The 23,950-nt window shown below is 35.4% G+C and overlaps 1 pseudogene; it reads right to left on the bottom strand.

Moving 5' to 3' along the window:
- Window positions 1-16,335: 16,335 nt before the first annotated feature.
- Window positions 16,336-23,950, bottom strand: part of LOC105242377 — a 150,370-nt pseudogene continuing 142,755 nt past the window's right edge.

The following is a 23,950-nucleotide window of genomic DNA, read 5'->3' as shown; positions in this document are numbered from 1 at the left end:
GCTGTATGAGTCTAGGTGAGAGAAGTTAACATATTAGAGAACCATCTTTTTAAGTGTTACATTCAACACCTCAAGTAAAAATACATTTTATAAGATTTCTATGAACATTATATTTGTCAAAATAATTATCTTTTAAAAGTGTCAGCATGAGTCATTCTTTTTCACAAGAATAAATAAAATAAGCCCATTAAGAGAATAAATTGTGTTAGTTAAATTTTTTGAACAAATATTTAAAAATCAAGTATGTTCAAGAAAAAATGTGAGCTACAAAATAGAGTAATACTTTGACAGTTATGGGATATTGGGTGGATGATATAATTTCATTTCTTTTTAAAGTTCCTGTTTAGAGCAATTAATACAAGAAGAATATAGCATTTAAATATCAGAACTTTGTTTTAAAATCTTTTATCATAATTTTCTCTTCCTCCCAAATAGAGGGATTATTATAAGTCAATTTGATTAGTCTGTCAAAAGCCTCTTTCTCTGTTGCACTTTAGTAAGTGTATGAATAATCTATATCATGCTTTTAAGAAGTAAGAATTTGAAATTAGGCAGGTTAAGAGTTTGCCAAACAAATGCAGTTTGCTGGTATTCGTTGTGAGAACTATATTGCTTTAAAAGTATCATGTGCATAAAATCTATTTAACAGTGTGATTCTTTGATGCTATTTTGGTATTTGAAGTTTTACTATTGAGAGAATATTGATAATCTAACTAATGACATTACTAAAATATTTCAGGCTTACAAAATTCAAGCTAACAATTAGTGACTTTAGGAAAGTATGTGTATGTATTTCCCACTTTGCAATAGTGTGTAGTGGGTAAGAGATTCACAGTGAAATCCCATCTTTTTGGTAGCTATTTTTACCATTAAAATGAAAAAGCATTTGGAAACAGTAGGGTAGTTTTTATCTGTAGGATTAAAAAGAATCTGAACAGAAAAAATGGATTCATATCATGTTCTTTTTGGGTACTAAACCTAGAGAAATATATAGCAGTTGATTTATTGTAAGTGGGTTGAATTTTCTCTCCTGGTGGGCTTTTCAAACCTTTAGTTGCTGTTCTTTTCCTTGCTGTGTGAATATCATTTTTATATCACTTTTTGTTAAAAGGAATTTCCCATGAAAGCCCACAAAAGTAGCCTGGAATGTGATTATCCTCTTTCCATGAAAATTTTGATGGGTTTGGGTCAGTATTACATTTCTGTTCACTGATTTACTTTGCACCAGTCTCTATAATAAGGGAATTGTTCATGAATGAGGGTTGGCACTATAGCCTTTAGGACCAGAGAGGATTTCCTCTGTAAAACACAAAAGGACCAAAATGACAGTAATAGGAAACCATGCTATTAGATAAGCCTATGAGATTTTGGTAAATTTTATGGCTATCGTAGATGGTAATGTAAACATTTTCCTTCCCCATCTTGGAAAAAAATTGGTTGCGAGAGAGGGTAGAGGAGAAAAAGTGTCTTTGGAAAAAAAAAACCCAAAACTTTCCAAGTACTTATTTGGGCTGTTTGATTTTGAAATTTGTTACATCATTTGAATTATCTCTGGCCCAAACCTATTTGTCCTATAAGAAAGAAGCTAGAATGTGATTAGGGCCTTTAAGTTGAAGATCGGAATAAATAAGTAATATTTTTAAAAATGTAATTACTGTTGTGTCTTACTGCAATAACTGTAGGTTTGTAAATAATAAATCCTATTTTGTACAATCATTCGCAGTTAATTACAATAACATTGCACTGGAATCTAGACTGTGAGTCCTGATAAGCTTGCTCTCAGGCCTTACAGGTGATATTGACTGAAGGCAGAGGTTTTACAATTTTGTCTTAGAAAAAAATTGCAGCTTTTAAATGCTTGCTGCTTTACAGCTATAAATAAACCAATATTTATTTTGAGCTAATAATGTAATACATACACTATATTTTGCCTTCAAATATAATCTATTATAATTTTGTGGTATTGTAAATTGGCTTATCTTTTCCTGTTGTTAAGAATCATACTAACAGTATTTAATTTATAACATTGCACTGTTAGCAGTAACTTTAGCAGCTCTGACATTAAGGACTATAAATGAGGGCTATCAGTTGGTTAATTTTCTTTCCACATATAAACTAAAGCAGTAACACTCATAAGTCCACATTCAGAGAGCTAAATCTTGTAAGTGATTTAGCTTTTTATTAAAAATTATTATATAAGACGAATTTTTGAATCTTTTCTGTGTAAGGATACTGTACATTTTTATTTTATTATACATTAGTGTTTTGGAGTTGACTATATGGGAATTAATGAGAAGGCTCTCAAATGCCTACAGTTTTTTTCTTTTTTTTTTTAAATTAGCTATGATTTTCTTTTCTATTATTTTTGGGACACATATATTTATTATACAGGTTGCACTAGGTAAGGTTTATATACTTTACGTAGTGCCACTATTTTTATTCATTCAAATGGAGGTCTGTTGGGCAGGGAAGCATTTAAACACACTTTTTTCCTCTTTAGTAGAAAATCTTATGGCTTCTGTAAAATAAAAGAAAATAACAAAGAAATAAAGAAAAATAACAAAATAGATTAGATGGCAAAACAGAATACTGGTTGACTGATCTGAATTATGCAGATAAAAGTAAAAATTGAATTAAAAATGGGAATACACAGCAACAAAACAAAAGCTTCACTGAATTCAAAAAAGCCATTCTTAAACATTAGTATTGGTTATAGCTTTGAATCACTTATGTAGAATTCATGGTGGGCATTGCTACATTCTAGATAATTCACCTCTTTTGGTTTGATAAGCATGTTAAGAGCACGAGTAATGCATGTGTTTTTGGGCAAAATTCTTGCTGTAGGGACACAAGCAGGGTTTCCATTTTTCAGCTTTCCAGCGTGTATTTTTTTTTTTACGGGTCATCAAAAGCAGGTATGCTGGGATTCTGGAAAACAAAGTGTGTGGCTATTCCCCCCGCCCCAGGTCGATTATGTCCTTATATCATTGCAGTACTTTAGTCACACCAAATTTTACCATCAATACATGTGTAATTGTGTGAGTGTGAGTGTGTGTCTATGTGTACACGCATATGTGTGTCTAAATTAACCATAGATTTCCAGGGTGGAAGACCTGTACCTAAAGAAAGGTTATAGTATATGTATATTACACACCTATTTAAACAAGTGTAACTTATTAGTTGCATAGCATATGGAATTAGGGCTATGATCATGATTTTACAAGATTACGAATAGTTACAACTTACTGAGCGCCAACTTCATGTCATGTACTTTTCATACATTTACTCCTAAATGGTAGCTATTATCATTCTAATTTTATAAGGAAAATTAAGGATCAGAGAGGTTTAGTGACTTGCCAAATGTAATGCCACCAGTACATGTGAGTTTTTATCCTTGTCCATTTGAATCCATTTGGCCTTTTTATCTCAACATTTGTAAAAGATTTAAGTTTACAAAGCATCCTGATGTAAAGGATTCTAATCTCATGAGTTCTAATAAAACAAAAAAATTCTAAAATGCTGAAAAGGCAAATGAATTTGATGGCATTTGGTGTAGCTCCATACTTGATAGGTTGACAAGGATAAATACATATTCTTTTACATCTTACAGAAAGGCTTTAAAGAGGCTTCAGGATCTACATACTTTATCCAATGTAAGTGGCCTATTGGGCCTAAGTGTCTCAAATGTAGTCTTTTATTTGCAAATCAGAACCAAGCGCTAGAAAATGTGTGAATGAATGAGATTAGAAAAGAGATATGAAAGATCTCTTCTTGAATTTTGCTGTAAAAACTGACAGAACTTCATTTATAAATCTAAATTGCCAGGTGGATTGAAAGCAGGTAGATACTGGATGTTGACATTTTTTTGAGTTCCTTTATTTTCTATCTATTTGATAGAAAAGCCTAATTTTTTGGCTTTTTGATATTATTATTAAATTATAGAGTTATTTCAAATTTTAAATGTGAACAATTATGTTTAGGCTTCTCATATGCTCTCTGGAACAGAGTGGGGAAATGATTTTGTTTATGCAGATAACTTTCATTTTTGGCTGTTTTCCTATGTATTCTAACGATGTAGTGATGATATAACAAATATATATTTAACAATATTGGGAGGAAAATTCATTGTGCTAGCCTGAGAACACTGAAGTGCTACGAAGCTCCTTTACTTCCAATCTGGCCATTCTATCAGCTGTCAGGAGGTGGGGGTTGGGGTTGGGAGAAGGGAATTTAATCATGAAGTGTTCAGGCACCCCAAATTGTCGTTATAAGTCACATGAGTAAAATGGCTGAGGGATCCAGGTCCAAGGTGTAATCAACAAATTATTTTAAATGAATTGTAGGATTTCATACTTTCAGTGACAGTAGCAAATGACTGTGCTTTCTTAGCAATTCATTCAAATTAGTGATAGAAAAATGAACACACCCAGAATAGGGGCTAGGTACAGCCCTTTACAGAAGGTAATCTTTTATAGGCAAACATAACATTAACTTTGTAGTACTCTTGGCTAAAACATTTAACCTAAATCTAATTGTTAAAAAAAGATGAAGAAGAAATTTATGTGGTAGGACATTTAAAAGTGACTGATATGGGTTCTTTAAACATTTTAATGCATGCAAGACAAATGCTGGGGAACTATTCTAAATTAAAGGTGGCTATATATATATATATATATATATATATATACACACACACACACACACACACACATATATGTAACTAAATGCAATCTATAGTCCATAATTCTTGATTGGATTCCAGATTCCTTCCCCTACCACCAAATAAGTTGTAAAGGACATTATCAAGAGAACTGGAGAAATTTTACATATGGATTTTATCATAGATAATACTATTGTAACATGTTAAATTGATTGGGTGTGATAATGGTGTGGTGGTTTATGTAGCAGAATGCCATTGCTCTTTGGAGGCACACGCTAAAGTATTTAGAGGAGAAATGTCATGATGATTGTAGCTTAAGTTCAAACGGTTCAGCGTAAGAAGATATGTTTCAAGTTGAAATGCGACTTTGCCAATATTCAACAATTTTTGACCAAGAGAAAGCAAATGTGGCAAAAATGTTAATAATTGTTGAAGTAACTGAAGGATATATAGGTATTTGTTATACTATTCAAATCTCTGTAGCTATAAACTTTTCAAATAAGTTGGAAAAAATTACGTTTTTGTTTTATTTTAGTGAGCCATGAAAACACAATTTAGTTGAAACTGGCATCCTATAGTCAATGTACCCAGCTAGTTCCTATTATTCAAGCCAAATGAAACCTTCTTATTCTCAGTCATGGGAAGTATATTCAAATTGTCCAAATAATTAGCTTCATGGATTCATGTCACTTTTCCAGAAAATAGCACAATGGTTCTTCGTTCACCAGAAAACCATTTTGAAGTGTGTTTTGTATCTCCCAATATAGGTGTTCATTTACTATATCAATTGGGATATATTCTATTATTATAGAACTCAAAGAGTCCAGTGATTCGATTAGTTTGGGAGTGGTAAATGTAAATCCTAATCTTAGTTTGATACTATGCAAACTAAAATTTTTGTTGTTAAAGTGTCTTTATTATGTGGTCTGAAATATCTTTCGGAATAATGTGAAATGTATTGAGAAATGATCACTATTTTAAAAAATCCAATATGATTTTACCTTTCTTATTATCTAATAGACCTGGTTGTATGTCCTGGTTGGTAAGTTTGTATTTCCTTGAGTGTGAGTTCTCTGCCCTGTATTCTGATAAAATGCAAACTGTAATGACTAGGCCATAAGTACCAGTCTACAGAACTGAAAGATACTCCTTTCGTATATATCAGGTTGGGGATTTGTTTTGTGGTGATCACCCTTTCTGATTTGAAGATTGCATGACAAGGAACTATTAAAGTAAAGGGCAAAGAATTCAATTTCTTGATGTCGCTCTTCTTGGACAGGCTTTAAAAATAGGTCACCCCGTGTTATCTGGATTTGTGTATTACACCAGCACCTGCTAACGCTGCTGTGCTTAAGGGTCTATCAGTGTTTTCATTTTCAGGGTTTGTAGACTGTATTTTGATTCTCCAAACCTAAATAAGCTTCCATCCAAATGGCAGTGAACGAGGTCTGTGGGAGGATGCATATTTTTATAGTGTACTGCAATTAAAAAATGGATGTTTGCTTTAATATACACTAAGAGGTGAAAATGAAAACATCAGATTTAACAAAATCAGCCTAACATTGGATAACTCAACATTTGGTTCTTTCTGAAAAGGTCTATGGATTGTGCAATTAGATATCTACTTAAAGATTCATTAAAATGGTAATTATAAGTTTCTGAAATTTGTGTGTGTTATATTTTAATCATGAACATATTAATGTGCTACCTTTTAGCTATTGTTAAATTTCACCTTTTAAATGTGTCTAAGTAAAGCTTTTCAGAATGGGCAATTATGCTTTGTTATCGTGTACTATTCTAATATAAAGATAATGCCACTAATACTTTACATGCATGTATATATATATATATATATATATATGTAGGTACATATGTATACACACACACACACACACAGAAAGATTTTTATATACTTCTATTTCATCAAAAAATATCTTTTCTGACATGTCTGGGGTGTTAGTTTCTAAGTGACATACAATAAAAAATAGTAGTAGTTGTTTTCTACATAAATATTAAAACTGGAGAGCTGTCTTTAACACCTGATACCACCTACATCTAAAAGTTTTACAAAGGGTTTCATTTTAACACAGCTCCATTTCAGCAATTTATATATAAGAGCAGAAATATTCATGATTATTTTTAAAAATCCAAAAGCTGAAAATAAAAACGGGGTCATTCTGTGTTGTAGAGCAAAAATACTGTGTTGCCACTAAAATCTAATTAAATACGATAAAAACTACTTACTTTCTTGTCTGCTAGTATTACATCATATAAATTAGAAAGCAAATGGTTAAATTGCCCTTAAGTAAAATATTGATTGTTAGTGATAATTCTTAGCTTTCTATGAAGAAACATTGTATCTCCAAATAAGACATTGAAATATTAGAATAAGAGTAGTAAATGATTATTTTTTGGTGATGTTAAACCTATAGTTGTAAAAATATGGTCACCTAATGCTATGTTGTAAATGATTTCTAAGTTAATATTGTGCTTGAGTCTTTTATGTAATAAACGTATCAGATACTGTGCTTTCAAAGATTCTTGCAATATCCCGGTTTACCAAGGTTAGATTAAAAATTAGTTTGAAAGAAGTATTAGCAATGATTTTCTTACCATCTCTGCTCTTGAGTTTTCTTTTTAAGGACTGACATTGGGATCACATGCTGCAATTTTTAAGCATGATGGGATGGGTTAAGGATAGAGACTTAAGATGGCTTAACTGGCATTTCTGCTTACATTTTAAAGACCCGGATCAGTGTCACGGGAGGCATCTTTGTGGTCTATCCCCACACAACTGAAAATATTAGAAATACAAATGGAACTTTGGGACAGAGGCCATATTTTACATGTTAGGTTAATTTATATTTTGGCTAAGTTGCTCGTTTCATACAAAGGTTTCCGTGGGCATTGATTTTTTTTTTCCTGTTGACATTAAATGAGAAAGCAAAAAAAATTTTTTTCCAGAAAGCCAACAGTTTTCTACGTAAATGGGTTCAGACTTAATTTTAATGGAAGTGAAACATAGTCAATAGAGGCAAATTAAAACCATATAATTTTGTAATCTTAGTTTAGCTATAATTGCAGCAATAAAACAGTGGAAAGAATAATTGTGGAACATATGTTTGTGAGTGACATTATCTAGGTGACTTCCCCTTTACGGCAATGTGCTGTCCTATTTGTTTCCCCCTCCCTATGTATTGGAATGACAAACCTGCAAGCCTGGAGTTAATGCTGATTGCAGCAGCTGCTTACACATGGAGTCTCCATAGCAACTGTGAAGGTTGCCATGCAACCATATTCTTTTAGGGACAGTGAAAATGCCCAAAGGCTTACTAAAAATACATGGGGAAAAAAATCTGAAATTTTCTTACTACTTTTAGTGGTTATAAAGAACTATGATACAAGTTGAAAGCACAGGTCAAGCAAATAAAAACCCAGCCCTGACCTTTCAAAAATTGCTTGCTGTTGCCTGAAATCTCAAGCTTTATTCACAGAGATGACTTTTGATCGATTGTAAAATTGGTAGCTTATGCTAGGCAGCCCTTGAAGACGGGAAGATTCAGTATGGTGCTATTGGTATTCCTCATGGGGTTAAAGGTCAGTGGAAAGTCATCAATGCAATATTGATTGGTGGGGCTGAAAAATGCCCATGTTTACACCTTCTCACTGCTTAGGGTTGCGCACCAAACCTTAAGTAGACTCATGCAGCCTCTGAGCATGCTCTGGAACAAACCATTCCACCAGCAAATGTGACATCACTTCAGTCAGCTCAGCTGTTTCTGCAGCTTTCTATAAATAGCTAGATAAAAAATTGAAGACTACTTGCAGAGCATTTAGTCAACCAATCTGCCTATCCGAATCATTTAAGATATGTTATGATTCTGGTTTTTAAAATCTTGTTATTGTCCATGTGTTTCATTGTAAATCATTTTAATAGCAGAATCTTTTTGGTATATATGTATAATTTATGCATGTGTATACATACCTGTAATATAACTTGACTCTTTTAATAGGTGACTTATTAAAAAACCTGGTTAGATATTGGCTACCATCTAATGGTGTAGGCTATATCCTAGCATCTGATCATACATCTTCATGTACATATAGATTTTTTATTTAATTTATTATTTTATATACAAAAATTTAGTGAACAAGTAACATATCAGACAAGTTGACTATCATCAAATTATAATATGGTCAGGTTTTTAAAAATCTGCTGAGGTGATAACAAAGATGAATATCTGCAAATGATAAAGAACTTACATGCATGTTCTTTAATTGTATTTCATATTAATCAGTCATATTCTAACGTTTTTTTGTGAGATTTTCTCAAGATAGTTACATGGTTTTATATTCGAATGAATCCGTTTCTCTACAAATACTCTAAAATTGCAAACTGTTTCTATCAGGCTAACACTGCAATGCTTTGTGATGAGGCATTCCTCAATTTTCCATAGATTTTTGCACCAGGAAAGATGACAGTAATTACCTGGGTCACAGTAACAGAGAATTTCATTACTTCAAATCAGTAAGGCAGATTTCCTTGAAACCTTGCAGATAGCCTGTGTCTACGGTATACCAAAATATGTGGTTATCCTACTCAACCTAGTTGGAGGGTCAAATGAACACTTTGTTTCCAAGACTTCAAATATCCAGACTGACCTAGGATATGAATGTATAGGTATACCTGAAAAACTAAGTTCCGTCCTTTAGAGCATCCTCAAGAACAGTAAAGAACAATCATCTAGAAAGAAAGCTCGATCTATGTACCAGCTCATTTCTTAGTGTTTTTAGGTTTTTTTCCTTTTGCTTTGCTGCCAGCAGTTTGGATTTTTATAATATCTTCATCCCCTCCTGTAGGAAAGATTATGGTAGGCAATACAAATTTTACCCAAATCTACTCTTTTCTTAAAACAATGAACACAGATATTTTAGGCTACTAACAGGCTTTTTGTCGTCATATTCCTCTTTAATTGACAATTCACAAAAGCTATATATATATATAGCACATGATGTTAAATTGATGACTGAATTGAGACGAAGTCTAGATTTGTTTTTTAATAAAGATTTACTTTATTATGTAAGCAGATAACACCTAACACCAGACATAAAATTAACCTGCAGTTCAGTGATCTGAAATAAAAATTATTTTTTGAAAATCATTATAAAGTTCAATATGTAAAAAATTTAATAACTAGTAGGCTTGATACCAAGTTATCTGAACATAGCTAATACTTTAAAAAATTTGGAAGTAGTTGAATTGACATTATGTAAGCAAACTGTAAATGTGTATATGTAAACTTATACAATAAGCTGTATAAACAATCTATAGAGCAGGGCTGTAGGTTTATACTCCACGCTGCTGCTTTTTCTTCAACTGAATATCTTATGATAAAAATGGAAATATGACATAGCATGCAAGCTTGAAAAAAATTAAATTAGTATTGTTACATCACTATCTCTCCCATCCTAGCATTTAAAAGCATGAGAGAAAAGTGTACTAATTTTAAGATTATTTTCTTTCTTACAGTGATTTGCTGTGGATGCCAACTACACATTTATATTTTATTTTACTCTGGTTTGGTTTTAAATTTGAATCTTTTTCAGGGAGCAGTTTTTAATTTGCATTCCATTGCTTCGTTTATGTTCTCAAACAAATTTACGAATATAGGTGGACCGTTTTCACTTGATTTGATAGACAAGCCTCTTTCCAAATATGCGCAAATCTCCAAAATGGTCTGGCTTTTTAAGATTATTATAATTTAAATTGTTTTCTTTTTTCAAAGAGCCATACTAAAATAGTGAGAAAAATTTTATACAGATATTATTTGAAAACTGAATTGAATGAGAATGTATAACTTTGGTTATAATTCTATTTATCTCAGAATACCCCTACATGTTCATCTATGTTTAAATGTAATACCAGGGCCAAAATTACACTTAATTTTTGAATGTCTGTTCTTTCTGCTCTCAAAATTTTTTTAAGTAAGCATTTAATAGCTTGGAAAGAGATCTTATTAATATCAAAAAGATAACTGTTTATTAAAATATAATAAAATGCATTTAGAAAATAGTTATGTGATCCTATTTTAGGTCAGTATGTTTCAGGGCATTATCAACACCCTAAAAAAATTGAAATTGAAAAAAGATCTTTTTAGTTTTTTTTTTTTTTATGACAGTGAACCATTAAATCTCATGAGTAATGTTGAAAAAAAAAGCTGGATGGATTGTGCATAGATTGCTCTTTACCCAGGATGCACTTCTGTCTGCAAGATTCTGAATAGAGACACACCTGCTAGCTAGCTGATAACACTCTGGGGTCATTTCATTGAAGAAACTGTCAGCCAGAAGGTACTTAAAATAAAGCCACAGACAAAATCATGACCTGCACTGTTGAGACTAAAAAGGTGTAAAAGCAGAAAGGAAATGTAGATAAATGCACATTCCTTTGTACCACAACAAAACTTTTACATGTAAATTCAACTGAATAGGAAAGAATGGGAAAGAATGTTTCCCTCTACAGTAGAAACAAATTAGATTGTTCAGCTGCACATTTGGCTTTCAGCCAAAGGAGTCGTGTGCCATGCTTGTTTGCCTACCAGTGCTGCTTAGATTGGCAAATGCCCATGCAGTTTGAAGAGGGCAGGCGGATGACTGGATGCCTGCCAGGAAGTGTGTGGGACTGATGCCACTGCTGGACTCCATAGCCTGGTAGGAATGAGGAGTACAAAGGCATTCAATAATCTGAATGTCCCTTTGCTTCAAGAGAGTGGTGCCAGGCAGCATTTAATGAGAGATTGCTTTGTTACAAAGTCCTCAACATCAAGTGGGCTGGTGAGCTCATTAACCTGACTGCAGCAAATAAAAAAGGCACACTCAGAAGACTCCCATGATAGCCTACTCAATGGTGTAAGAGCCCTTTTGCTTCCTTTATGGTGATCCATTAGCACGCAGCAGTGTAAACACCATAAAGCAAGCCAGGTTTCTGATTGTTCAACTAAAGTCTGTTTCCCCTTGGGGATTATACCACCAGTTGATATAGGGTTTTTCCTCTTAAGATTTCTATCTACTATATAATGACCTTCTTTGCAATGAAGGATTTTGGGGGTTGCTCTTAAGAGCATAGCTCCAGTTAAGGAAACATGAATAGTTCAGGTGTCTGAAGGAAGGTAATGATGTAGGACATACAGAGAAACAAACTACAAAGTGGAGTGATCCCAAGGGGAAATCTTGCCGTGCACTTCTGAAGCCCAAAATGGTGAACACATTACATTACTTTTCTATGTTCCCTTTATTTTTAGCTTTCGTGGGGCTTTACACTTACATAGGAGGTTGGCCACCCCTGCAGTTAGGAGACAGTTAGTTCACTGAGCATCTGTCTCTGAGTGCTGCTCCGGCTCTCTGGGGATTGCATTACTCTGCAAAGGCTCTCCAGCAAGGATTCATTTCTCCTCCATTTGAAACATATTTGATGGTCAGTTGTGCAAAAATCCAACCTAGAGCATCTAAACAGAATGCTGTAGAATATAGACATTTTTTTTTTAACTGCCAACTAGAAAGGCAAGGCTAAGGAAGACCAAAATGAAAACACCAAACATTTCAACATTTCATCTTTAGCTATCCAAAGGCCATCTGTTGCTTTGTTATATGTCCAATTACTAATCTGGAGATGTCCGACTAGGGGAAGTGGATGATTTAAGGGATTGGTTTGAGGAGTGGGAAGTAAAAAGCTTGTTACTTTCAGGTCACCAGTTCAAATCCAGGACTGGGCCCCAAGGAGTGGCATTCATTGTTTTTTGACTGATACTTGGTGGTCAAGATAAAATGAGTTAATTGTCTTGGTCTTATTTTTAGTTGACATATGTCTGCAGTAATTAAAATTATGATCTATATTTGTAACATAATCTGGACATAGAAGGTGTTATTTTTATTTTCTCCATAGTCATTTTGAAAAAAGGATCAAGTCTAAGTGTGATGGAATCATGTCTGAGGCTGTTGTTGCACTTTGTTAATTAAAAAAAAGGATATATCAAAATGACTTGTGCATATTTCTTTTTCTTTTTTTTAAGATTTTATTTAATTATTTATTTGAGAGAGAGAGAGAGCATGAGCTGGGGGAGGAGCAGAGGGAGAGGGACAAGCAGACTCCACACTGAGCATGGAGCTAGACCTGGGGACCGATCCCTCGACCCTAAGATCATGACCTGAGCCAAAATCAGGAGTCCAAAGCTTAACTGACTGAACAACTCAGGCACGCTGAGTTGTGTATATTTCTGAGTGAAATATGATGCAAAGACTAGAGAATTCAATGAAAAGTAATGAAATACTGAAAATACCTTATGTGTTCATAGCATTTAATCCATACATCTGAGTATATAAAACAAAAGCAGCTGTGTACCTTAGTTTCCCAATTTGTTTAAATAAGAAATATTTTTAAGAACTATTATCTTCATACACGAATTCCTTGAAAATTAGTTTGTGTCTGATCTCTGTATCTATATTTATATGGAGGGCATATAGATATATATACAGGTAGATAAGCATAAATGTAGATAAACAGAAATGTCTTTGTGTCTATACAAATATATATGGATAGAAAGGTCAAGTTAAAAATATTGATGACTTTATTTTGAACTGATGACTCGTTCAACTTAAAATGGAAAGCATATAATGAGAAAAGCACCCTTCATTGGCATATGGGAAATAGATTTTTAAAGGTGTGGTTAGACCACTGAAATATCAGAAAGGCTTAATAAATATTTTAGAGGCTTTTTACTGGATGGTGAGCTTTTGGAGGGGAGACACCATAATTTATTTTTGTTTTGTCCGTCTTTGTTTTCCTCACTGTACTTCTCATGGTACTTTACATAAATACATTTTAAAAATTATTTAATTTATTGCATACAGATTTCTAAGCAGTCCACAAAGGAAGGGTTTTGAAGTAAGTCAACCCTGTGCTATAAATCCAGTTTCTCTACTCATGAGCTGTGTGTCTTTGGACAGGTTACTTAACTTCTCTAAGCCTCAGGTGTAAAATAGATAAGAATGTCTACCTCAGAGGAGATTAGAGGATTCAAGATCTGAAAAGTAACTTGAACATTGCTGGCATATACTAGGTAGTATTATTACTGTTATTTCAGTAATAGTGCTATTTTGATCTCTTTTTTACTCATCCATCCTGGATTTATTGAATATCCACCATCCCATGCTCATTTTATTAAGCCATATCCAGTGATCTCCATATGATATATTATACTTCCTGCTGCTATCACAGAGGTAATAGAGTCCTTTAGAACTGTTAAAAGAAAACAAAACAAAAACCCTGTTTCCCACAAAAACCATAAGACTTGATGCAGACAGCTTATTGATCAACTCTCCCTTGGCAATGGTAAATAACTGAAAATCTAAGAAAAAAGTAAATCCTCTTTTAAGCTCCACAATATACCCTATACAGGGAGCTGGATCTCAAGCTTCTTTTTATTTTCAAAGCAGTTCAAACATAGTATTAGTTCACTTGTAGTGTGAACTACAAAAGTAGGCCAAAGGCGGATGCTCCACTAGGAGGCAGCACAATGTTGTGAGAAGGTCCAGGACTTTGACGGCAGTGAAGACTCGGATTCAAATCAATCCAATCATTGACCAGCTGTGTGACTTGAACCTGACCCTCTTACTCCCCCCAGGTCTCCTTTTCTTCATCCAGGGAGTGGGCATAAGGCTTTCTTTGGAGAGTTACTATAAGGATGCCTGAAATAGTGATGTACCATGCAAGGTGCCCACAAGGCTTTTTGTAATTGCTCATTGCTTGCCACCTGTGTGAGAGTTGCCCATGAAGCTGGAGCCCCATGGACTGGCAGAGGAGCTAGAGCGTGTTTGGCAGCCCTTAAAGTGTGTCATGAAATGGCGGTAGAGAACATGAGTCTATAAAGGGCGACAGGCAGGAGGAGTGTGGAGTGTGGAAAAGAAGCAGATGTTTCTTCTTGATCTGAAGCTGAGTCAAAAAAAAATTGTCCCAGTTTTGTTGCAGTGGAACTTCAAAATGAAGGATCAGGACAACAGAATAAGTCTAGAACTCCTTATCATGACATGAAATGATCTAGTGGGAGAAACCATCTCCTCTTGTTTAGGCTGCCACCTCAATGTCACTCTTGGCCTCCTTTTATCTACCCCTGCCCTCTCTTAAAGTCTCTTTTCCATACTGAGGCTCGGAATTGTTGTTGTTGTTGTTTCCCAAAGCACATAACCTTCCCCTGACTCTCTTATCCTAATTCTCCTCACCGGGTTTGGACTTCCTCAGAAATACCAGTGGGTAAGGGGAACATTCAAAGGAGAGAATGCCACAATGCCACAAATGCTACAGTCTAAACGAGTTAACCCAAAAAGTGGTTAAATTCCATTGTCTTCCTGTCTGCAGTTTGTTCCTTTAGTGAAAATGAACAAGCTAGGGTTCTGCATAAAAGACAAAGTCCTCTATATTCCAGGCTCCGTGGATTCATTTATATTTATCACTCAAATCATTCCTTGTTTTGTAATCTCACTTTTTGTCCTCTTTTAATTCAAAACTCTTAAATCTTAGTCTCCCCTCCCCCAACAGTGTGAATCTCAGAATGTTACTTTGCTTCCGATTATTAGTTACTACATTTGCATATTGTGTTTGCTCATTATAATGTTATTAGCTTGAGGAGCAGATCTTGCAACAGAAGTTATCAGGAGTGACACTATGCAGTTCTTTTTAGTGAAGACCTTTTCTCAACTTGGAGCTGTCATTTTTATGATTGCAATAATATAGTCTCTTCCTTTTTAAAAAAGATTTTATTTACTTATTTAGTGAAAGAGAGAGAGAATGTGAGCAGGGGGAGGAGCAGAGGGAGAGGGAGAGAGAGAATCTCAAGCAGACTCTGCACTGAGCCCAGAGCCCAACTGGGGCCTCACTCTCAGGACCCTGAGATCATGACCATAATCGAGAGTGCCATCATCAAGAATCTGTCTTAATCAATTGAGCCACCCAGGCATCCGCCCCTACAGTATCTTCCTTTTTAAGATTATTTTAATAATGCCTTTGTGTATTTTATGCACTAAAACATATCCCCTAAATGCACCAAATTTATTATTATAGCTCTATTAACATATAAACATACAGCCAATCATAAAAAATGATTGTATCTAACAAACTATTCATCCAAATATATGTAAGCTCAATTTAGCGTCCCAATTTGTTATAAGGACCTGACATGTTATAATGCTATTTGTCTCTAAGTCTTTTCTTCTAAGAAAACCTATATGCATACGTGCTCACTTATAATACAACCATAGGCTGTCTGGATATAGCTCTCCATGCTTTGTGTGCAGGCAGAGTCTCCCAGCCAATAAGAGCTAGCGTGACAGTCTGTGCTAGACTTGCCTTCTCAGCCAATGAGTGTCAGTGTACTATACTGCAAGTGCTCTCAATTTCAGTCTCTTTTCGCCATTATTATATATTCCTGTGAATAATTTTGACTCAGGATGGCTGCCAGAAAATGTAATGGACTTGCCCATCCCCCCAAAATCAAGCAAAGAGTATATTACCAAACATAAAGATTAATTTTGCAAGTGGCTGAAGGAGCTTAATGAAATGGTACGCAGAGTCCGATAAAGATCACAGGCAATTAGGGACTAGTGCTTTGACTTTATGAAGGGCATCAAAAACGTGTTAGTGCAGCACAGAAGTACTGACCGATCATTACAGGAACTGTAGTTGCAGGCATATATGGCTGGAGGTATGCCATGATTTCAGGACCTTTGAAGAGGTTGAAAGAGGGACTGTATCCCTTTACCCAGAAGACGCTGTTAAAGACGTCATCTCCGTTAAGGATGATTGGGTTATTGCTGATTCCATTTTCTTTTTTCTAGAAATGTGTTAAATCGGACACTATTTATATGCCAAGTTCTTAGAATAAGAGACTTCTCTGATCCAGGAAGAAGGTTCTTTTTCAGATCAACACTATACATCACCTTCAAGGGTTCCCCAGTCTTCTCTGCTGGTAGACTTTGGGCCATGCACCCTTTGTTTCCTATTTACCTCTCTATATTTTGCTCTCAATTTTCATCTTCACGCGTGCCCTTTTGAATGTGCCATTCCCTGTATCTAGGATGTTTGTGTCTTCTTGCCTCTTTTCATAGTGAAATATAATCCTTGGGATCTTCACTCTAGTACTCTTCTTCAAGAAAGCCATCAATGAACCTTCAAGCAGGCCAGTCCCCTTGCCAGGTTCCCATGCAATATGCCTCCACCCTGCAAAACTCTCCTTCATTTTCTTGTTAAAGTTTACAATTCTTATTTATTTATGGCATTATGTTATGGTATAATCACATGAAAGCAGGAATTATGTGTGTACCTTTACTCATCATATACCCCCAGCACCTAACACAGTATGCCTAGTGCCCTGTAGACACCTAATTATCATTTGTTGAATGACTAAATGGACTCAAAGTCACTTTCCAATTTCATTTTCCACCATCCTCCCATTTCCCTGTGCTCTTTATTATCCAGTTATCTTAATGTCAATATGATACTCCCCAAACACATAATGTGCTTTCACATTTATCTGCCTACGTTTATCATCTCTCTCCAGTCAGAAATGCATTTTATGCTTATTGAAATTATGCTCATAGCTTAAATGCCCTGTTCTCAGATATTCATTTCCTAGTCCCCCGCCCCCCAGATTTCTTTTTTTTTTTCCCTCAGCACTTCCACCACATTTAATTATACCTTTAGTACTTTCCCTTAGTCAATCTGTGCTGCTCTAACAAAACAGCATAGAGTGGGTTGCTTAAACAACAAACATTTATTTCTCACAGTTCTGGAGGCTAAAAGTCTGCGGTCAGGATGCCAGCATGGTCGGGTTCTTGTTGAGGGTCCTCTTCCTGGTTTACAGATGGCTGCTTTTTCACTCTCTCTTTACATGATGGAGTCAGAGAGCTCTGGTGTCTTTCTCTCTTTACAAGGACACTTATTTTATCATGGGCGCTGTACCCTTATGGCCTCATATAAACGTGTTTACCTCCCAAAGTCTCCATGCCCAAAATCCATCCTGTTGGAGGTTGGGGTTTGGACATATGAATTTTGGGGGAATACAAGCATGCAGTCCATAACACTCTTAGAGGGCCAAAATTATGCAAATTTTCTTTGTTCCTCAAGTGATTTTCCTAGCACTTAGCCACTGAGTTTGAATGCAGATTATATGTACATTTATGAATGTTTCTTGAATTAGATTAAAATGTTCCCCCAAACTTGATTTTCCAGCTCTTCAGGGGGCTGTGATCCTTGATAGGGAACTGTTAGAGTCCAAGACAAGGCTCCACTTTGCAGAGGGTGATAACTGGCGGACAGGATCATGTGCAAGGTCATGACGGACAAAGAAGAGAGACAAGGCAGTGTGGAGGCTGCATGAAGAGGGTGTGCTTATGGAAGCAGAGTGATTTCTGAGCAGCCATTGTGGGGACTTTCGGGGCTGGACTGATGAAGCACTCGACATGTTTGTCTTAGCACAGCTCAATGCTTTATGTAAGCCCTGCTTTCCCCTTCGGGAAAATCTACGGTAAAAGTCTACATTATTCTTCAGGTTTCTGAAATTAAATCTGTGGGATTTGGGGAGTGGTTGATGATGGGAAGATATAGGTCCCAAGACAGTCTGTTTCTTCTAGATTCTGTAGTATTCAATGCTGAAAAGAAGAGGTAAGATAGAGGTTAGGAAGGTGCAGACAGGCTTCACAGGCACAAGGAGAAAAGTCTTTTTAACCCTTTTTGTTAAGCAATTCCTTCCCCCCTCACATCTTTTTGTTATTTTATATTTCTACATTGGTCCTCAAATTATTCAGTCGTTAAAAAACTTACCATTACATTTGATGCAGTCACTGGCACATTAAAGGTCATTTATGGCTTATGGGAAATCATGTTGTACGAAATGACATATGATGCCCTGATGGGCTAAAGGGACGATATCTTGATTTGGGGTTAAGGATGTACTTAGGACAATGGACTTGATGCGAACTCTTGCAATTCATGGAATCTAGTAAACTCAACAGGATGAAATTAATTGCTGATGTGAGTTGAACAGGGACATGGAAACAAAGGAAACCAGTTTATTTACTTGTTTTAAGGTGTCTTGCCTGTATATTTTAAAGTATCTTCAGCTCAGTCTTGCTAGAATACAGAATCACAGGATTCTAGGGTTGAAAGGCCAAAAGAAATACTTTATCTCTTCTCAGCAAATCTGGATCTGTCAAAGTGAGTCCCATTAGCAAAGATCCTAAAGAAAGAAAATATTATAACTTTCACTGTGACCTATTTTTTAAAGAACTCTTATTAGAAAAAAAATTGTTACATATAATATGGGCTTATCATTATTCAACTATTTTGACTTTAATCTGAAGAATTAAATGGCAAGGATTAGGAAACATTTTAAAATTCTTTTTCCCACTGAGTTAGGTTTGGCAGTCTTGGTATGTAGGAGATTTGTTATTCTCCTAAGAAAATTCCTACTGGAGAAAAACAAATCTCTCCCATTTCCTTTTGACCTCATAGATAACTTCAATTTAGCTCCATCTCTCACAGTTACATTTGGTAACTGACATTGGGACAATAAGCAGTATTATACTTTTAGGCTGCTGTGACTATATTTGTGTGTATCTTCTTTTCTTTAAAATAAATGGTGGCCTTATGGATGCAGTGGTCCAAAATATTTGCATTGTTCTCTCATGTACATCATGAGAAATAGTAATTTCTTCTCTATTTAATAATTCCATGTTAGAATTCTGTTTCACATGTTGTCCCAGGCTTTTCTTTTCCAGACTAAGTAATCTATAATTTTTAAACTTTTTTATATGTGTTATGTTGCAATGACTTTCTTTAACAATAATCATTCACTATAAAGCCTTTTCCCTCACAATATATTCTTACTGAGCACGTTCTACGTGGGCACAGAGTGGTCAACAAGCCCCTGAGCTTCCTGCCTTCTTGAAGCTTGCTTTCCTACGGGCCCCTTACACTGCCCAGAGTCATTGGGGAGCCTGAAAAATGTGTAAGACATAATTCTTACACCTAAGAAATTTCACCTTAGCAAGGAGGGAAGGAAAACATAAGATCAGCTTTTGTTAAACTTATGTACCTGGTCCTGTGCAATGCACTTTCACAAAGTTATGTCATTCAATCCTCAAATACCCCTTCAAGTTATGTATTATTTCTTCATTTTTTGCAAAGCTGAGGTTCAGTGAAATTAGGTAACTTCCCGATGTAACACAGGTAGGTAGAATTGGAACTGGAAGTAGTTTTTTGTGAACTCCAAGGCCCTAACTTTTCTTGCTAAAACTATGTACATAAAGCAATGCAAGGCACTATTGTAATAGTGGCCACATAGGAATTGTACTATAGCATTGTCTCTCAAATGTTAGTGTCAGAATCTCATTGAGTAGGTTTGGGATGGGCCCTGTAATTCCAACAAGCCCCAAGGTGATGCTGATTGCCCCTGGTTCAAGGACCACACTTTGAGTAGCAAGATGATATGGAGACATAGACGTGAGAGGAAGAGTCTGGGTGTGGGGAGTGCCTTAAAAAAGAGGTGACATTTGCAAGGGCCCTTGAATAATAGGAAGAATTTCACAAGGCAGACATGAGGAGGAAGAGGTGGATGGAACTCTTCAGGTAGCAGAAAAGCATGAGTAAGAGTGTGAAGGTGAGAAAAATAAATGCAAAGTATGTTGTGGAATGGTTAAAAAGTCTATGATGATGAAGGTATAGGTAATATGTAAGACCATGGAAGATAATGACAAACTGGAATATAGGTGTTAAGCAGATTACAGAGTTTCTTGATGTGAGGCTAAGGATTATGAAATTAATTCTTTTTCTTAAGATTTATTTATTTATTTGAGAGAGAGAGAGAGGAGTGTGGGGTGGAGAGGGGCAGAGGGTTAGGGAAAGAGGGACTCTCAAGCAGCCTCCCCACTGAGCATGGAGCCTGATTCGGGGTTTGATCTCAAGACCCCAAGATCATGACCTGAGCAGAAATCAAGAGTCAGATGCCTCACTGAGTCACCCAGGCACTCCAGATTATGAAATTAATTCTAAATGCAAAAGGAATCACTGGAGACTTTAGAATATTATAGAAATATGAACAAGATAGGGCTTTAAGAAATTTAATCTGGCAATGTCAGGTTGAAGGCAAGGGAAAAGCAATGAATTAGGATATTGTTCAATGGTTTAGATATGAAATGATAGAAACTTAAATTTCAGAGATAACAGGAAAAACACAAAGGAATCAACCAATGTAAGTATGGACTGTACTTTGAAACCACTTACTTTAATAGGTGAGAGTATGGAGTCAACAATGAATCTGAGTTTACCATCAATATTATTAACAGAATGGCGCTACTATGGACAAACTTAGGGTACAGAGAAATTAGCTGGTTAGAGAAAACAATAACATGCCCACTGTATCATTTGTTCTCTAATTCCACTGCCTCTCTTTACTGGGTCCATTCTTACAGAGACTGTTTTTAGTGCCCATTCCCAGTAGGTAGATGTTTAGATTGATTCCTGAGTGAGGATTTGTGATGAATGTAGCAAAATGACATTTGGTGATAAAGTTTTTATGATGGAGCGTGATGTCTGTGCTAGATAGGAAAAGACATAAAACTAGAGGTTGAAAAGGGTGAGAGACTGAGAAAAAATAGAAGATCTAAATTTACTTTATGTCTTAGTGAATTGTGAGCAGATGAAGTGAAAGTGAGAGATTGAGAAAATGAGAAGATATATGTTGTGACCAGAGTGTAGGATATTGGAGGGAAATATTTCAGAGGTGGGACAGACACAAGAGACAACAAATTCTAAAGTTACCACAGAAGGATACAGCTGCACTGGGATGGTGGAAGAAGGCCATTTGAGTTGAGGATCCAGAAATTTTGATCACAGTCTTTTGAATATACGTTATTTGCATAGGTGATAAAATGTACTAAATTGATGCTAGAAGATAGTGTATAAAGAATGTGAGCCAGTACCAAATTTGAAGATGTGGTTTGGTAATTGGTAGGTGATGGGGAGATAGAAGAATAGAATATAGTATAGCAGGTTGGCATTAGACTTAAAGGAGGAGAGAATTTGGATAAACATGAAAAAGTAGAAACCTGGGGGTGCTTGGGTGGCTCAGTTGGTTGAGTGTCTAACTCTTGGTTTTGGCTGGGGTCATGATCTCAAGGTCATGAGATCGAGCGCTATGTTGGGCTCTGCTCTCAGTGTGGAGTCTGCTTGAGATTCTCAGCCTCTCCCCCACTTGTGCATGCATATGTGCTCTCTGTCAAATAAATAAATAAATAAATAAATAAATAAATAAATAAATTTAAAAAATTAAAAAAAAAAGAAAAACAGAAACGTGAAAATGGCAATGGAATTTGGAAAATTCCAGTACACCTTCCTGTTTCGTGTACATGCAATTGCTTATGTATTTAAGTATTTATTTATTTTTATTTTTTGGTGGTGTTTATGGTTGGAAAAATGGTAAAAGAAGGGTTGAATGATAACTCCATATCAAAAAGAAATTTAAGAACTAAATGGGGACTGAGGTGGAGATGGAAAGGAAACTAGTTTTCATTGAGGCAAGAAGTTCAGAACTACGTATTATAAATAATTAACGGATGTCTGGAGGCCTACCATGGGTACCAAGACAAGGTGGGGTGTGAAGACATGGTGGAATAGTAAGGGGAAGAACCAAACGAGACAATGTGCCATACCCTGGGACCTTGAGCCCTCCCCCATTTTAAAGCTTTTAACTCACCATGTGATAAAACTTATTATGATAGCTTACTCATTGATTCTTACAACAATCTTAGGTAACATACACTACTATTTCTATTTTGTAAATGAGCAAAAATTCTCAAAGAAGGTGAGCAAGAGTTTTAGAAATAAGTAGCCAAGAAATTTGGAAGTTATAATGTTGAATATGTCATCGATATAAAGGCTGGGGTTGACCAGGATAATGATAAGAATTAGAAAAGAGAGAATTCAACTTAAACATCATTCAACTAGTGAGAGCAGAACTCACCACAAAGTTAATGCTCTTGGCTTGGTAACACACAGTGTTTTTGTGATGTATGGATAAGGGGGAAATCTGAAACTCATGAAATAAAAAGGAAGAATGAAGTAGTGAAACAAATAAAAAGTGCTTCTGAAGACAGAATCTTGTCATTGGAATAATTTGGAAAATTTGCCAGTCCTGTTATTCCAAAAGTAATGTTGGTGTGTAGGCATTGTCTAGACCAAGGGTCAGTAAACTTTTACTGTACAGGGTCAGGTTGTAAATAAGTGCTTTGCAAACCATAGTCAATCACAATTGCTCAACTCTGCTGTTTTGATATGAAAGTAACCAAAGACAATACAGAAATAAGTGAACATGACTGTATTCCAATAAAACTTTATTTACTTACAAAAGCAGGCAGTAGATTGAATTTGGCCTGCAGTTTGACAACCCTTGGTCTAGAATATTTTTCCTTCTAAAGGATGGACTTTCCAGTATCATCTTGATTTGCAACTAATGAATCGTTGAACACTACATCAAAAACTAATGATGTACGATATGCCGGCTAATTGAAAATAATAATAAAAAAATTAAATTAAAAAAAAAAGGAAAGACCGACCCTGACCACGTGCAATAAGAGAACTACTCAAAGATTCATTCATTATTCTGATCATTTAATTTATAATTCTCCAGTGCCATAGATGAAGTTCTACCATAATCCTTTCCTGTGTTCTTAAACCTTATGCCCACACTTAGTTCTGTGGCACTGGGTTTGCCTTTTTTGTTTTGTTTCTGATTTCTATAAGACGTTGAGATCATTTGAAATGATAATACTGTCTCTCAGAGTTGAGATAGTATGCCTAACTTGGCCCCATAAATTTAAGGAATGTACATTATCAGGGCTCTTGGCTAGACAACTTTGGAAATATAAGAAATTAAAAGTTTACTGAAAGATATCAGAAAAATGTTTTTTGATTCCAAAGAGGATTTATCAAAATTTGTTTTAAAGTTTGAGGTAGTGGGGTGCCTGGTCATGATCTCAGGGTTCTGGAATTGAGCCCCACGTCAGGTTCCCTGCTCAGTGGGGAGTCCGCTTCTCTCTTTCCCTCTGCCGCTGCCCCTACTCGTGCTCACTTGCTCTCTCTCTTTCAAATAAATTTTTTAAAAATCTTAAAAAAATAAAGTTTGAAGTAGGGATGGGTGTGGAAATTCCAAATATTTTCATAAAGAATTCCTCTCTAATAGACTT

This window comes from Ailuropoda melanoleuca, chromosome 9 (assembly GCF_002007445.2).
Source record: "Ailuropoda melanoleuca isolate Jingjing chromosome 9, ASM200744v2, whole genome shotgun sequence".
NCBI classification, from domain to species: domain Eukaryota; kingdom Metazoa; phylum Chordata; class Mammalia; order Carnivora; family Ursidae; genus Ailuropoda; species Ailuropoda melanoleuca.
This window is presented reverse-complemented; position numbering and strand designations above follow the sequence as displayed.